The sequence below is a fragment of the Passer domesticus genome, chromosome 7 (assembly GCF_036417665.1).
Source record: "Passer domesticus isolate bPasDom1 chromosome 7, bPasDom1.hap1, whole genome shotgun sequence".
NCBI classification, from domain to species: Eukaryota; Metazoa; Chordata; class Aves; order Passeriformes; family Passeridae; genus Passer; species Passer domesticus.
Genome location: NC_087480.1, coordinates 31,153,688 through 31,169,895, shown reverse-complemented (window position 1 = coordinate 31,169,895; position 16,208 = coordinate 31,153,688).

Below are 16,208 nucleotides of genomic sequence, written 5' to 3'. Positions count from 1 at the left end.
TGTTTTGTATTCTCTTGAGTTGTTTTTATTGTGTTGGCAGGTTTTGGAATGTTTGGATTCCTTTTGGCGGGGTTTAAAATATTTTGGCGGGTATTTGGAATGTTTTGGCGGATATTCGGAATGTTTTGATTAGTTTTGACGGGTTTTGAAATATTTTGGCCGGTTTTTAGAAGGTTTTGATTCTGTTTAGCCCAGTTGTTGGTGTGTTTGGATTAGCTTTGGTGGGCTTTATCATGTTTTGTCAGGTTTTTTCGAATGTATTGATCACTTCTGTCTGGTTTTCTATTTTGGCGGGTTTGAAAATATTTTTGGATGAGTTTTGGCGGGTTTTCAAATATTTTGGCTCTTTGCGCAGAGATGACGGTGCCGGTTGCGGTGCGCTCCGGGGCGCTCCTTCTGCGGCAAGACGCCTGGCAGCGGCACTTGGGACAGCTCCGCGTCTCCGTATTCTGCGTTTCTTGCCTTCTGCATCTCAGCAAAATGCTTTCCCACTAGGTCTAGCAAGGAGAAACTGTGGCAGCTGAGTAGATGTAGCCCGGCCCGCCCTTTGAAGTTGACAAGTTCTTGGCATCTCAGAGCCTCAAGGGAAGAGCAAGGTTATCTATGGTAGGCTGGGGCAGAACTAGCAGCAAGCAGAGCAAAGTTGTCCAAGAATAGCTTCCATTGGAATGCTAATGGCAATTGAAGAGGCAGGCCAGTGGCAAGCCACTAGCTTCTAGCAGTTTGAAAGTTGCAGACACAGTGCAGGTGTTGTGCGGCTTCTTTCTTGGCCTCCTAGAAGGTGCCGCGCTCTCCGTCTCTTGCTTGCCAATATGTTGCCGTGTTCCTCCTATTGTTTGGTTTGTTTTGATTTGTTTTGATGATCTTTTGGCGGGTTTTCGGAATGTTTTGGTGGTGTTTTAGAATGTTTTGTTTTCTCTGGTGTTGTTTTTATTGTGTTGGCAGGTTGTGGAACGTTTGGATTTGTTTTGGCGGGTTTTAAAATATTTTGGCGGGTATTTGGAATGTTTTGGTTTGCTTTCATTTGTTTTGATTATGTTTTGGCAAGTTATTGAAAGTTTTGATCACTTCTGACTGGTTTTCTAGTATTTTGGCATCTTTTCAGAATGTTTTGATCAGTTTTGGCAGGTTGTAAACTATTTTGTCGGGTTTTTGGAATGTTTTGGTTGGTTTTGATTTGTTTTTATGATGTTTTGCCAAGTTTTTGGAATGTTTTGATCAGTTCTGGCTGGTTTTCTAATGTTTTGGCATTTTTTCAGAATGTTTTGATGAGTTTTGTGGGTCTAAATTATTTTGGCGGGTTTTCGGAATATTTTGGTTGGTTTTGATTTGTTTTTATGATGTTTTGTCGGGTTTTCGGGAATGTTTTGGTTGGGTTTTAGAATGTTTTGTATTCTCTTGAGTTGTTTTTATTGTGTTGGCAGGTTTTGGAATGTTTGGATTCCTTTTGGCGGGGTTTAAAATATTTTGGCGGGTATTTGGAATGTTTTGGCGGGTATTCGGAATGTTTTGATTAGTTTTGACGGGTTTTGAAATATTTTGGCCGGTTTTTAGAAGGTTTTGATTCTGTTTAGCCCAGTTTTTGGTGTGTTTGGATTAGCTTTGGTGGGCTTTATCATGTTTTGTCAGGTTTTTTCGAATGTATTGATCACTTCTGTCTGGTTTTCTATTTTGGCAGGTTTGAAAATATTTTTGGATTAGTTTTGGCGGGTTTTCAAATATTTTGGCTCTTTGCGCAGAGATGACGGTGCCGGTTGCGGTGCGCTCCGGGGCGCTCCTTCTGCGGAAAGACGCCTGGCAGCGGCACTTGGGACAGCTCCGCGTCTCTGTATTCTGCGTTTCTTGCCTTCTGCATCTCAGCAAAATGCTTTCCCACTAGGTCTAGCAAGGAGAAACTGTGGCAGCTGAGTAGATGTAGCCCGGCCCGCCCTTTGAAGTTGACAAGTTCTTGGCATCTCAGAGCCTCAAGGGAAGAGCAAGGTTATCTATGGTAGGCTGGGGCAGAACTAGCAGCAAGCAGAGCAAAGTTGTCCAAGAATAGCTTCCATTGGAATGCTAATGGCAATTGAAGAGGCAGGCCAGTGGCAAGCCACTAGCTTCTAGCAGTTTGAAAGTTGCAGACACAGTGCAGGTGTTGTGCGGCTTCCTTCTTGGCCTCCTAGAAGGTGCCGCGCTCTCCGTCTCTTGCTTGCCAATATGTTGCCGTGTTCCTCCTATTGTTTGGTTTGTTTTGATTTGTTTTGATGATCTTTTGGCGGGTTTTCGGAATGTTTTGGTGGTGTTTTAGAATGTTTTGTTTTCTCTGGTGTTGTTTTTATTGTCTTGGCAGGTTGTGGAACGTTTGGATTCGTTTTGGCGGGTTTTAAAATATTTTGGCGGGTATTTGGAATGTTTTGGTTTGCTTTCATTTGTTTTGATTATGTTTTGGCAAGTTATTGAAAGTTTTGATCACTTCTGACTGGTTTTCTAGTATTTTGGCATCTTTTCAGAATGTTTTGATCAGTTTTGGCAGGTTGTAAACTATTTTGTCGGGTTTTTGGAATGTTTTGGTTGGTTTTGATTTGTTTTTATGATGTTTTGCCAAGTTTTTGGAATGTTTTGATCAGTTCTGGCTGGTTTTCTAATGTTTTGGCATTTTTTCAGAATGTTTTGATGAGTTTTGTGGGTCTAAATTATTTTGGCGGGTTTTCGGAATATTTTGGTTGGTTTTGATTTGTTTTTATGATGTTTTGGCGGTTTTTCGGAATGTTTTGGTTGGGTTTTAGAATGTTTTGTATTCTCTTGAGTTGTTTTTATTGTGTTGGCAGGTTTTGGAATGTTTGGATTCCTTTTGGCGGGGTTTAAAATATTTTGGCGGGTATTTGGAATGTTTTGGCGGATATTCGGAATGTTTTGATTAGTTTTGACGGGTTTTGAAATATTTTGGCCGGTTTTTAGAAGGTTTTGATTCTGTTTAGCCCAGTTTTTGGTGTGTTTGGATTAGCTTTGGTGGGCTTTATCATGTTTTGTCAGGTTTTTTCGAATGTATTGATCACTTCTGTCTGGTTTTCTATTTTGGCGGGTTTGAAAATATTTTTGGATGAGTTTTGGCGGGTTTTCAAATATTTTGGCTCTTTGCGCAGAGATGACGGTGCCGGTTGCGGTGCGCTCCAGGGCGCTCCTTCTGCGGCAAGACGCCTGGCAGCGGCACTTGGGACAGCTCCGCGTCTCCGTATTCTGCGTTTCTTGCCTTCTGCATCTCAGCAAAATGCTTTCCCACTAGGTCTAGCAAGGAGAAACTGTGGCAGCTGAGTAGATGTAGCCCGGCCCGCCCTTTGAAGTTGACAAGTTCTTGGCATCTCAGAGCCTCAAGGGAAGAGCAAGGTTATCTATGGTAGGCTGGGGCAGAACTAGCAGCAAGCAGAGCAAAGTTGTCCAAGAATAGCTTCCATTGGAATGCTAATGGCAATTGAAGAGGCAGGCCAGTGGCAAGCCACTAGCTTCTAGCAGTTTGAAAGTTGCAGACACAGTGCAGGTGTTGTGCGGCTTCTTTCTTGGCCTCCTAGAAGGTGCCGCGCTCTCCGTCTCTTGCTTGCCAATATGTTGCCGTGTTCCTCCTATTGTTTGGTTTGTTTTGATTTGTTTTGATGATCTTTTGGCGGGTTTTCGGAATGTTTTGGTGGTGTTTTAGAATGTTTTGTTTTCTCTTGTGTTGTTTTTATTGTCTTGGCAGGTTGTGGAACGTTTGGATTCGTTTTGGCGGGTTTTAAAATATTTTGGCGGGTATTTGGAATGTTTTGGTTTGCTTTCATTTGTTTTGATTATGTTTTGGCAAGTTATTGAAAGTTTTGATCACTTCTGACTGGTTTTCTAGTATTTTGGCATCTTTTCAGAATGTTTTGATCAGTTTTGGCAGGTTGTAAACTATTTTGTTGGGTTTTTGGAATGTTTTGGTTGGTTTTGATTTGTTTTTATGATGTTTTGCCAAGTTTTTGGAATGTTTTGATCAGTTCTGGCTGGTTTTCTAATGTTTTGGCATTTTTTCAGAATGTTTTGATGAGTTTTGTGGGTCTAAATTATTTTGGCGGGTTTTCGGAATATTTTGGTTGGTTTTGATTTGTTTTGATGATGTTTTGTCGGGTTTTCGGGAATGTTTTGGTTGGGTTTTAGAATGTTTTGTATTCTCTTGAGTTGTTTTTATTGTGTTGGCAGGTTTTGGAATGTTTGGATTCCTTTTGGCGGGGTTTAAAATATTTTGGCGGGTATTTGGAATGTTTTGGCAGGTATTCGGAATGTTTTGATTAGTTTTGACGGGTTTCGAAATATTTTGGCCGGTTTTTAGAAGGTTTTGATTCTGTTTAGCCCAGTTTTTGGTGTGTTTGGATTAGCTTTGGTGGGCTTTATCATGTTTTGTCAGGTTTTTTCGAATGTATTGATCACTTCTGTCTGGTTTTCTATTTTGGCGGGTTTGAAAATATTTTTGGATTAGTTTTGGCGGGTTTTCAAATATTTTGGCTCTTTGCGCAGAGATGACGGTGCCGGTTGCGGTGCGCTCCGGGGCGCTCCTTCTGCGGCAAGACGCCTGGCAGCGGCACTTGGGACAGCTCCGCGTCTCCGTATTCTGCGTTTCCTGCCTTCTGCATCTCAGCAAAATGCTTTCCCACTAGGTCTAGCAAGGAGAAACTGTGGCAGCTGAGTAGATGTAGCCCGGCCCGCCCTTTGAAGTTGACAAGTTCTTGGCATCTCAGAGCCTCAAGGGAAGAGCAAGGTTATCTATGGTAGGCTGGGGCAGAACTAGCAGCAAGCAGAGCAAAGTTGTCCAAGAATAGCTTCCATTGGAATGCTAATGGCAATTGAAGAGGCAGGCCAGTGGCAAGCCACTAGCTTCTAGCAGTTTGAAAGTTGCAGACACAGTGCAGGTGTTGTGCGGCTTCTTTCTTGGCCTCCTAGAAGGTGCCGTGGTGCCGCGCTCTCCGTCTCTTGCTTGCCAATATGTTGCCGTGTTCCTCCTATTGTTTGGTTTGTTTTGATTTGTTTTGATGATCTTTTGGCGGGTTTTCGGAATGTTTTGGTGGTGTTTTAGAATATTTTGTTTTCTCTTGTGTTGTTTTTATTGTGTTGGCAGGTTGTGGAACGTTTGGATTCGTTTTGGCGGGTTTTAAAATATTTTGGCGGGTATTTGGAATGTTTTGGTTTGCTTTCATTTGTTTTGATTATGTTTTGGCAAGTTATTGAAAGTTTTGATCACTTCTGACTGGTTTTCTAGTATTTTGGCATCTTTTCAGAATGTTTTGATCAGTTTTGGCAGGTTGTAAACTATTTTGTTGGGTTTTTGGAATGTTTTGGTTGGTTTTGATTTGTTTTTATGATGTTTTGCCAAGTTTTTGGAATGTTTTGATCAGTTCTGGCTGGTTTTCTAATGTTTTGGCATTTTTTCAGAATGTTTTGATGAGTTTTGTGGGTCTAAATTATTTTGGCGGGTTTTCGGAATATTTTGGTTGGTTTTGATTTGTTTTTATGATGTTTTGTCGGGTTTTCGGGAATGTTTTGGTTGGGTTTTAGAATGTTTTGTATTCTCTTGAGTTGTTTTTATTGTGTTGGCAGGTTTTGGAATGTTTGGATTCCCTTTGGCGGGGTTTAAAATATTTTGGCGGGTATTTGGAATGTTTTGGCGGGTATTTGGAATGTTTTGATTAGTTTTGATGGGTTTTGAAATATTTTGGCCGGTGTTTAGAAGGTTTTGATTCTGTTTAGCCCAGTTTTTGGTGTGTTTGGATTAGCTTTGGTGGGCTTTATCATGTTTTGTCAGGTTTTTTCGAATGTATTGATCACTTCTGTCTGGTTTTCTATTTTGGCGGGTTTGAAAATATTTTTGGATGAGTTTTGGCGGGTTTTCAAATATTTTGGCTCTTTGCGCAGAGACGACGGTGCCGGTTGCGGTGCGCTCCGGGGCGCTCCTTCTGCGGCAAGACGCCTGGCAGCGGCACTTGGGACAGCTCCGCGTCTCCGTATTCTGCGTTTCTTGCCTTCTGCATCTCAGCAAAATGCTTTCCCACTAGGTCTAGCAAGGAGAAACTGTGGCAGCTGAGTAGATGTAGCCCGGCCCGCCCTTTGAAGTTGACAAGTTCTTGGCATCTCAGAGCCTCAAGGGAAGAGCAAGGTTATCTATGGTAGGCTGGGGCAGAACTAGCAGCAAGCAGAGCAAAGTTGTCCAAGAATAGCTTCCATTGGAATGCTAATGGCAATTGAAGAGGCAGGCCAGTGGCAAGCCACTAGCTTCTAGCAGTTTGAAAGTTGCAGACACAGTGCAGGTGTTGTGCGGCTTCTTTCTTGGCCTCCTAGAAGGTGCCGTGGTGCCGCGCTCTCCGTCTCTTGCTTGCCAATATGTTGCCGTGTTCCTCCTATTGTTTGGTTTGTTTTGATTTGTTTTGATGATCTTTTGGCGGGTTTTCGGAATGTTTTGGTGGTGTTTTAGAATATTTTGTTTTCTCTTGTGTTGTTTTTATTGTGTTGGCAGGTTGTGGAACGTTTGGATTCGTTTTGGCGGGTTTTAAAATATTTTGGCGGGTATTTGGAATGTTTTGGTTTGCTTTCATTTGTTTTGATTATGTTTTGGCAAGTTATTGAAAGTTTTGATCACTTCTGACTGGTTTTCTAGTATTTTGGCATCTTTTCAGAATGTTTTGATCAGTTTTGGCAGGTTGTAAACTATTTTGTTGGGTTTTTGGAATGTTTTGGTTGGTTTTGATTTGTTTTTATGATGTTTTGCCAAGTTTTTGGAATGTTTTGATCAGTTCTGGCTGGTTTTCTAATGTTTTGGCATTTTTTCAGAATGTTTTGATGAGTTTTGTGGGTCTAAATTATTTTGGCGGGTTTTCGGAATATTTTGGTTGGTTTTGATTTGTTTTTATGATGTTTTGTCGGGTTTTCGGGAATGTTTTGGTTGGGTTTTAGAATGTTTTGTATTCTCTTGAGTTGTTTTTATTGTGTTGGCAGGTTTTGGAATGTTTGGATTCCCTTTGGCGGGGTTTAAAATATTTTGGCGGGTATTTGGAATGTTTTGGCGGGTATTTGGAATGTTTTGATTAGTTTTGATGGGTTTTGAAATATTTTGGCCGGTGTTTAGAAGGTTTTGATTCTGTTTAGCCCAGTTTTTGGTGTGTTTGGATTAGCTTTGGTGGGCTTTATCATGTTTTGTCAGGTTTTTTCGAATGTATTGATCACTTCTGTCTGGTTTTCTATTTTGGCGGGTTTGAAAATATTTTTGGATGAGTTTTGGCGGGTTTTCAAATATTTTGGCTCTTTGCGCAGAGACGACGGTGCCGGTTGCGGTGCGCTCCGGGGCGCTCCTTCTGCGGCAAGACGCCTGGCAGCGGCACTTGGGACAGCTCCGCGTCTCCGTATTCTGCGTTTCTTGCCTTCTGCATCTCAGCAAAATGCTTTCCCACTAGGTCTAGCAAGGAGAAACTGTGGCAGCTGAGTAGATGTAGCCCGGCCCGCCCTTTGAAGTTGACAAGTTCTTGGCATCTCAGAGCCTCAAGGGAAGAGCAAGGTTATCTATGGTAGGCTGGGGCAGAACTAGCAGCAAGCAGAGCAAAGTTGTCCAAGAATAGCTTCCATTGGAATGCTAATGGCAATTGAAGAGGCAGGCCAGTGGCAAGCCACTAGCTTCTAGCAGTTTGAAAGTTGCAGACACAGTGCAGGTGTTGTGCGGCTTCTTTCTTGGCCTCCTAGAAGGTGCCGTGGTGCCGCGCTCTCCGTCTCTTGCTTGCCAATATGTTGCCGTGTTCCTCCTATTGTTTGGTTTGTTTTGATTTGTTTTGATGATCTTTTGGCGGGTTTTCGGAATGTTTTGGTGGTGTTTTAGAATGTTTTGTTTTCTCTTGTGTTGTTTTTATTGTCTTGGCAGGTTGTGGAACGTTTGGATTCATTTTGGCGGGTTTTAAAATATTTTGGCGGGTATTTGGAATGTTTTGGTTTGCTTTCATTTGTTTTGATTATGTTTTGGCAAGTTATTGAAAGTTTTGATCACTTCTGACTGGTTTTCTAGTATTTTGGCATCTTTTCAGAATGTTTTGATCAGTTTTGGCAGGTTGTAAACTATTTTGTCAGGTTTTTGGAATGTTTTGGTTGGTTTTGATTTGTTTTTATGATGTTTTGCCAAGTTTTTGGAATGTTTTGATCAGTTCTGGCTGGTTTTCTAATGTTTTGGCATTTTTTCAGAATGTTTTGATGAGTTTTGTGGGTCTAAATTATTTTGGCGGGTTTTCGGAATATTTTGGTTGGTTTTGATTTGTTTTTATGATGTTTTGTCGGGTTTTCGGGAATGTTTTGGTTGGGTTTTAGAATGTTTTGTATTCTCTTGAGTTGTTTTTATTGTGTTGGCAGGTTTTGGAATGTTTGGATTCCTTTTGGCGGGGTTTAAAATATTTTGGCGGGTATTTGGAATGTTTTGGCGGGTATTCGGAATGTTTTGATTAGTTTTGACGGGTTTTGAAATATTTTGGCCGGTTTTTAGAAGGTTTTGATTCTGTTTAGCCCAGTTTTTGGTGTGTTTGGATTAGCTTTGGTGGGCTTTATCATGTTTTGTCAGGTTTTTTCGAATGTATTGATCACTTCTGTCTGGTTTTCTATTTTGGCGGGTTTGAAAATATTTTTGGATGAGTTTTGGCGGGTTTTCAAATATTTTGGCTCTTTGCGCAGAGACGACGGTGCCGGTTGCGGTGCGCTCCGGGGCGCTCCTTCTGCGGCAAGACGCCTGGCAGCGGCACTTGGGACAGCTCCGCGTCTCCGTATTCTGCGTTTCTTGCCTTCTGCATCTCAGCAAAATGCTTTCCCACTAGGTCTAGCAAGGAGAAACTGTGGCAGCTGAGTAGATGTAGCCCGGCCCGCCCTTTGAAGTTGACAAGTTCTTGGCATCTCAGAGCCTCAAGGGAAGAGCAAGGTTATCTATGGTAGGCTGGGGCAGAACTAGCAGCAAGCAGAGCAAAGTTGTCCAAGAATAGCTTCCATTGGAATGCTAATGGCAATTGAAGAGGCAGGCCAGTGGCAAGCCACTAGCTTCTAGCAGTTTGAAAGTTGCAGACACAGTGCAGGTGTTGTGCGGCTTCCTTCTTGGCCTCCTAGAAGGTGCTGTGGTGCCGCGCTCTCCGTCTCTTGCTTGCCAATATGTTGCCGTGTTCCTCCTATTGTTTGGTTTGTTTTGATTTGTTTTGATGATCTTTTGGCGGGTTTTCGGAATGTTTTGGTGGTGTTTTAGAATGTTTTGTTTTCTCTTGTGTTGTTTTTATTGTCTTGGCAGGTTGTGGAACGTTTGGATTCGTTTTGGCGGGTTTTCAAATATTTTGGCGGGTATTTGGAATGTTTTGGTTTGCTTTCATTTGTTTTGATTATGTTTTGGCAAGTTATTGAAAGTTTCAATCACTTCAGACTGGTTTGATAGTATTTTGGCATCTTTTCAGAATGTTTAGATCAGTTTTGGCAGGTTGTAAACTATTTTGTCGGGTTTTTGGAATGTTTTGGTTGGTTTTGATTTGTTTTTATGATGTTTTGCCAAGTTTTTGGAATGTTTTGATCAGTTCTGGCTGGTTTTCTAATGTTTTGGCATTTTTTCAGAATGTTTTGATGAGTTTTGTGGGTCTAAATTATTTTGGCGGGTTTTCGGAATATTTTGGTTGGTTTTGATTTGTTTTTATGATGTTTTGTCGGGTTTTCGGGAATGTTTTGGTTGGGTTTTAGAATGTTTTGTATTCTCTTGAGTTGTTTTTATTGTGTTGGCAGGTTTTGGAATGTTTGGATTCCTTTTGGCGGGGTTTAAAATATTTTGGCGGGTATTTGGAATGTTTTGGCGGGTATTCGGAATGTTTTGATTAGTTTTGACGGGTTTTGAAATATTTTGGCCGGTTTTTAGAAGGTTTTGATTCTGTTTAGCCCAGTTTTTGGTGTGTTTGGATTAGCTTTGGTGGGCTTTATCATGTTTTGTCAGGTTTTTTCGAATGTATTGATCACTTCTGTCTGGTTTTCTATTTTGGCGGGTTTGAAAATATTTTTGGATGAGTTTTGGCGGGTTTGAAAATATTTTGGCTCTTTGCGCAGAGATGACGGTGCCGGTTGCGGTGCGCTCCGGGGCGCTCCTTCTGCGGCAAGACGCCTGGCAGCGGCACTTGGGACAGCTCCGCGTCTCCGTATTCTGCGTTTCTTGCCTTCTGCATCTCAGCAAAATGCTTTCCCACTAGGTCTAGCAAGGAGAAACTGTGGCAGCTGAGTAGATGTAGCCCGGCCCGCCCTTTGAAGTTGACAAGTTCTTGGCATCTCAGAGCCTCAAGGGAAGAGCAAGGTTATCTATGGTAGGCTGGGGCAGAACTAGCAGCAAGCAGAGCAAAGTTGTCCAAGAATAGCTTCCATTGGAATGCTAATGGCAATTGAAGAGGCAGGCCAGTGGCAAGCCACTAGCTTCTAGCAGTTTGAAAGTTGCAGACACAGTGCAGGTGTTGTGCGGCTTCTTTCTTGGCCTCCTAGAAGGTGCCGTGGTGCCGCGCTCTCCGTCTCTTGCTTGCCAATATGTTGCCGTGTTCCTCCTATTGTTTGGTTTGTTTTGATTTGTTTTGATGATGTTTTGGCGGGTTTTCGGAATGTTTTGGTGGTGTTTTAGAATGTTTTGTTTTCTCTTGTGTTGTTTTTATTGTCTTGGCAGGTTGTGGAACGTTTGGATTCGTTTTGGCGGGTTTTAAAATATTTTGGCGGGTATTTGGAATGTTTTGGTTTGCTTTCATTTGTTTTGATTATGTTTTGGCAAGTTATTGAAAGTTTTGATCACTTCTGACTGGTTTTCTAGTATTTTGGCATCTTTTCAGAATGTTTTGATCAGTTTTGGCAGGTTGTAAACTATTTTGTCGGGTTTTTGGAATGTTTTGGTTGGTTTTGATTTGTTTTTATGATGTTTTGCCAAGTTTTTGGAATGTTTTGATCAGTTCTGGCTGGTTTTCTAATGTTTTGGCATTTTTTCAGAATGTTTTGATGAGTTTTGTGGGTCTAAATTATTTTGGCGGGTTTTCGGAATATTTTGGTTGGTTTTGATTTGTTTTTATGATGTTTTGTCGGGTTTTCGGGAATGTTTTGTTTGGGTTTTAGAATGTTTTGTATTCTCTTGAGTTGTTTTTATTGTGTTGGCAGGTTTTGGAATGTTTGGATTCCTTTTGGCGGGGTTTAAAATATTTTGGCGGGTATTTGGAATGTTTTGGCGGGTATTCGGAATGTTTTGATTAGTTTTGACGGGTTTTGAAATATTTTGGCCGGTTTTTAGAAGGTTTTGATTCTGTTTAGCCCAGTTTTTGGTGTGTTTGGATTAGCTTTGGTGGGCTTTATCATGTTTTGTCAGGTTTTTTCGAATGTATTGATCACTTCTGTCTGGTTTTCTATTTTGGCGGGTTTGAAAATATTTTTGGATGAGTTTTGGCGGGTTTGAAAATATTTTGGCTCTTTGCGCAGAGACGACGGTGCCGGTTGCGGTGCGCTCCGGGGCGCTCCTTCTGCGGCAAGACGCCTGGCAGCGGCACTTGGGACAGCTCCGCGTCTCCGTATTGTGCGTTTCTTGCCTTCTGCATCTCAGCAAAATGCTTTCCCACTAGGTCTAGCAAGGAGAAACTGTGGCAGCTGAGTAGATGTAGCCCGGCCCGCCCTTTGAAGTTGACAAGTTCTTGGCATCTCAGAGCCTCAAGGGAAGAGCAAGGTTATCTATGGTAGGCTGGGGCAGAACTAGCAGCAAGCAGAGCAAAGTTGTCCAAGAATAGCTTCCATTGGAATGCTAATGGCAATTGAAGAGGCAGGCCAGTGGCAAGCCACTAGCTTCTAGCAGTTTGAAAGTTGCAGACACAGTGCAGGTGTTGTGCGGCTTCTTTCTTGGCCTCCTAGAAGGTGCCGCGCTCTCCGTCTCTCGCTTGCCAATATGTTGCCGTGTTCCTCCTATTGTTTGGTTTGTTTTGATTTGTTTTGATGATCTTTTGGCGGGTTTTCGGAATGTTTTGGTGGTGTTTTAGAATGTTTTGTTTTCTCTTGTGTTGTTTTTATTGTGTTGGCAGGTTGTGGAACGTTTGGATTCGTTTTGGCGGGTTTTAAAATATTTTGGCGGGTATTTGGAATGTTTTGGTTTGCTTTCATTTGTTTTGATTATGTTTTGGCAAGTTATTGAAAGTTTTGATCACTTCTGACTGGTTTTCTAGTATTTTGGCATCTTTTCAGAATGTTTTGATCAGTTTTGGCAGGTTGTAAACTATTTTGTCGGGTTTTTGGAATGTTTTGGTTGGTTTTGATTTGTTTTTATGATGTTTTGCCAAGTTTTTGGAATGTTTTGATCAGTTCTGGCTGGTTTTCTAATGTTTTGGCATTTTTTCAGAATGTTTTGATGAGTTTTGTGGGTCTAAATTATTTTGGCGGGTTTTCGGAATATTTTGGTTGGTTTTGATTTGTTTTTATGATGTTTTGTCGGGTTTTCGGGAATGTTTTGGTTGGGTTTTAGAATGTTTTGTATTCTCTTGAGTTGTTTTTATTGTGTTGGCAGGTTTTGGAATGTTTGGATTCCTTTTGGCGGGGTTTAAAATATTTTGGCGGGTATTTGGAATGTTTTGGCGGGTATTCGGAATGTTTTGATTAGTTTTGACGGGTTTTGAAATATTTTGGCCGGTTTTTAGAAGGTTTTGATTCTGTTTAGCCCAGTTTTTGGTGTGTTTGGATTAGCTTTGGTGGGCTTTATCATGTTTTGTCAGGTTTTTTCGAATGTATTGATCACTTCTGTCTGGTTTTCTATTTTGGCGGGTTTGAAAATATTTTTGGATGAGTTTTGGCGGGTTTGAAAATATTTTGGCTCTTTGCGCAGAGACGACGGTGCCGGTTGCGGTGCGCTCCGGGGCGCTCCTTCTGCGGCAAGACGCCTGGCAGCGGCACTTGGGACAGCTCCGCGTCTCCGTATTCTGCGTTTCTTGCCCTCTGCATCTCAGCAAAATGCTTTCCCACTAGGTCTAGCAAGGAGAAACTGTGGCAGCTGAGTAGATGTAGCCCGGCCCGCCCTTTGAAGTTGACAAGTTCTTGGCATCTCAGAGCCTCAAGGGAAGAGCAAGGTTATCTATGGTAGGCTGGGGCAGAACTAGCAGCAAGCAGAGCAAAGTTGTCCAAGAATAGCTTCCATTGGAATGCTAATGGCAATTGAAGAGGCAGGCCAGTGGCAAGCCACTAGCTTCTAGCAGTTTGAAAGTTGCAGACACAGTGCAGGTGTTGTGCGGCTTCTTTCTTGGCCTCCTAGAAGGTGCCGCGCTCTCCGTCTCTTGCTTGCCAATATGTTGCCGTGTTCCTCCTATTGTTTGGTTTGTTTTGATTTGTTTTGATGATCTTTTGGCGGGTTTTCGGAATGTTTTGGTGGTGTTTTAGAATGTTTTGTTTTCTCTTGTGTTGTTTTTATTGTCTTGGCAGGTTGTGGAACGTTTGGATTCGTTTTGGCGGGTTTTAAAATATTTTGGCGGGTATTTGGAATGTTTTGGTTTGCTTTCATTTGTTTTGATTATGTTTTGGCAAGTTATTGAAAGTTTTGATCACTTCTGACTGGTTTTCTAGTATTTTGGCATCTTTTCAGAATGTTTTGATCAGTTTTGGCAGGTTGTAAACTATTTTGTCGGGTTTTTGGAATGTTTTGGTTGGTTTTGATTTGTTTTTATGATGTTTTGCCAAGTTTTTTGAATGTTTTGATCAGTTCTGGCTGGTTTTCTAATGTTTTGGCATTTTTTCAGAATGTTTTGATGAGTTTTGTGGGTCTAAATTATTTTGGCGGGTTTTCGGAATATTTTGGTTGGTTTTGATTTGTTTTTATGATGTTTTGTCGGGTTTTCGGGAATGTTTTGGTTGGGTTTTAGAATGTTTTGTATTCTCTTGAGTTGTTTTTATTGTGTTGGCAGGTTTTGGAATGTTTGGATTCCTTTTGGCGGGGTTTAAAATATTTTGGCGGGTATTTGGAATGTTTTGGCGGGTATTCGGAATGTTTTGATTAGTTTTGACGGGTTTTGAAATATTTTGGCCGGTTTTTAGAAGGTTTTGATTCTGTTTAGCCCAGTTTTTGGTGTGTTTGGATTAGCTTTGGTGGGCTTTATCATGTTTTGTCAGGTTTTTTCGAATGTATTGATCACTTCTGTCTGGTTTTCTATTTTGGCGGGTTTGAAAATATTTTTGGATGAGTTTTGGCGGGTTTGAAAATATTTTGGCTCTTTGCGCAGAGACGACGGTGCCGGTTGCGGTGCGCTCCGGGGCGCTCCTTCTGCAGCAAGACGCCTGGCAGCGGCACTTGGGACAGCTCCGCGTCTCCGTATTCTGCGTTTCTTGCCCTCTGCATCTCAGCAAAATGCTTTCCCACTAGGTCTAGCAAGGAGAAACTGTGGCAGCTGAGTAGATGTAGCCCGGCCCGCCCTTTGAAGTTGACAAGTTCTTGGCATCTCAGAGCCTCAAGGGAAGAGCAAGGTTATCTATGGTAGGCTGGGGCAGAACTAGCAGCAAGCAGAGCAAAATTGTCCAAGAATAGCTTCCATTGGAATGCTAATGGCAATTGAAGAGGCAGGCCAGTGGCAAGCCACTAGCTTCTAGCAGTTTGAAAGTTGCAGACACAGTGCAGGTGTTGTGCGGCTTCCTTCTTGGCCTCCTAGAAGGTGCCGCGCTCTCCGTCTCTTGCTTGCCAATATGTTGCCGTGTTCCTCCTATTGTTTGGTTTGTTTTGATTTGTTTTTATGATGTTTTGTCGGGTTTTCAGAATGTTTTGGTGGTGTTTTAGAATGTTTTGTTTTCTCTTGTGTTGTTTTTATTGTCTTGGCAGGTTGTGGAACGTTTGGATTCGTTTTGGCGGGTTTTAAAATATTTTGGCGGTATTTGGAATGTTTTGACGGGTATTCGGAATGTTTTGATTAGTTTTGACGGGTTTTGAAATATTTTGGCCGCTTTTTAGAAGGTTTTGATTCTGTTTAGCCCAGTTTTTGGTGTGTTTGGATTAGCTTTGGTGGGCTTTATCATGTTTTGTCAGGTTTTTTCGAATGTATTGATCACTTCTGTCTGGTTTTCTATTTTGGCGGGTTTGAAAATATTTTTGGATGAGTTTTGGCGGGTTTTCAAATATTTTGGCTCTTTGTGCAGAGATGACGGTGCCGGTTGCGGTGCGCTCCGGGGCGCTCCTTCTGCGGCAAGACGCCTGGCAGCGGCACTTGGGACAGCTCCGCGTCTCCGTATTCTGCGTTTCTTGCCCTCTGCATCTCAGCAAAATGCTTTCCCACTAGGTCTAGCAAGGAGAAACTGTGGCAGCTGAGTAGATGTAGCCCGGCCCGCCCTTTGAAGTTGACAAGTTCTTGGCATCTCAGAGCCTCAAGGGAAGAGCAAGGTTATCTATGGTAGGCTGGGGCAGAACTAGCAGCAAGCAGAGCAAAATTGTCCAAGAATAGCTTCCATTGGAATGCTAATGGCAATTGAAGAGGCAGGCCAGTGGCAAGCCACTAGCTTCTAGCAGTTTGAAAGTTGCAGACACAGTGCAGGTGTTGTGCGGCTTCTTTCTTGGCCTCCTAGAAGGTGCCGCGCTCTCCGTCTCTTGCTTGCCAATATGTTGCCGTGTTCCTCCTATTGTTTGGTTTGTTTTGATTTGTTTTGATGATGTTTTGGCGGGTTTTCGGAATGTTTTGGTGGTGTTTTAGAATGTTTTGTTTTCTCTTGTGTTGTTTTTATTGTCTTGGCAGGTTGTGGAACGTTTGGATTCGTTTTGGCGGGTTTTAAAATATTTTGGCGGGTATTTGGAATGTTTTGGTTTGCTTTCATTTGTTTTGATTATGTTTTGGCAAGTTATTGAAAGTTTTGATCACTTCTGACTGGTTTTCTAGTATTTTGGCATCTTTTCAGAATGTTTTGATCAGTTTTGGCAGGTTGTAAACTATTTTGTTGGGTTTTTGGAATGTTTTGGTTGGTTTTGATTTGTTTTTATGATGTTTTGCCAAGTTTTTTGAATGTTTTGATCAGTTCTGGCTGGTTTTCTAATGTTTTGGCATTTTTTCAGAATGTTTTGATGAGTTTTGTGGGTCTAAATTATTTTGGCGGGTTTTCGGAATATTTTGGTTGGTTTTGATTTGTTTTTATGATGTTTTGTCGGGTTTTCGGGAATGTTTTGGTTGGGTTTTAGAATGTTTTGTATTCTCTTGAGTTGTTTTTATTGTGTTGGCAGG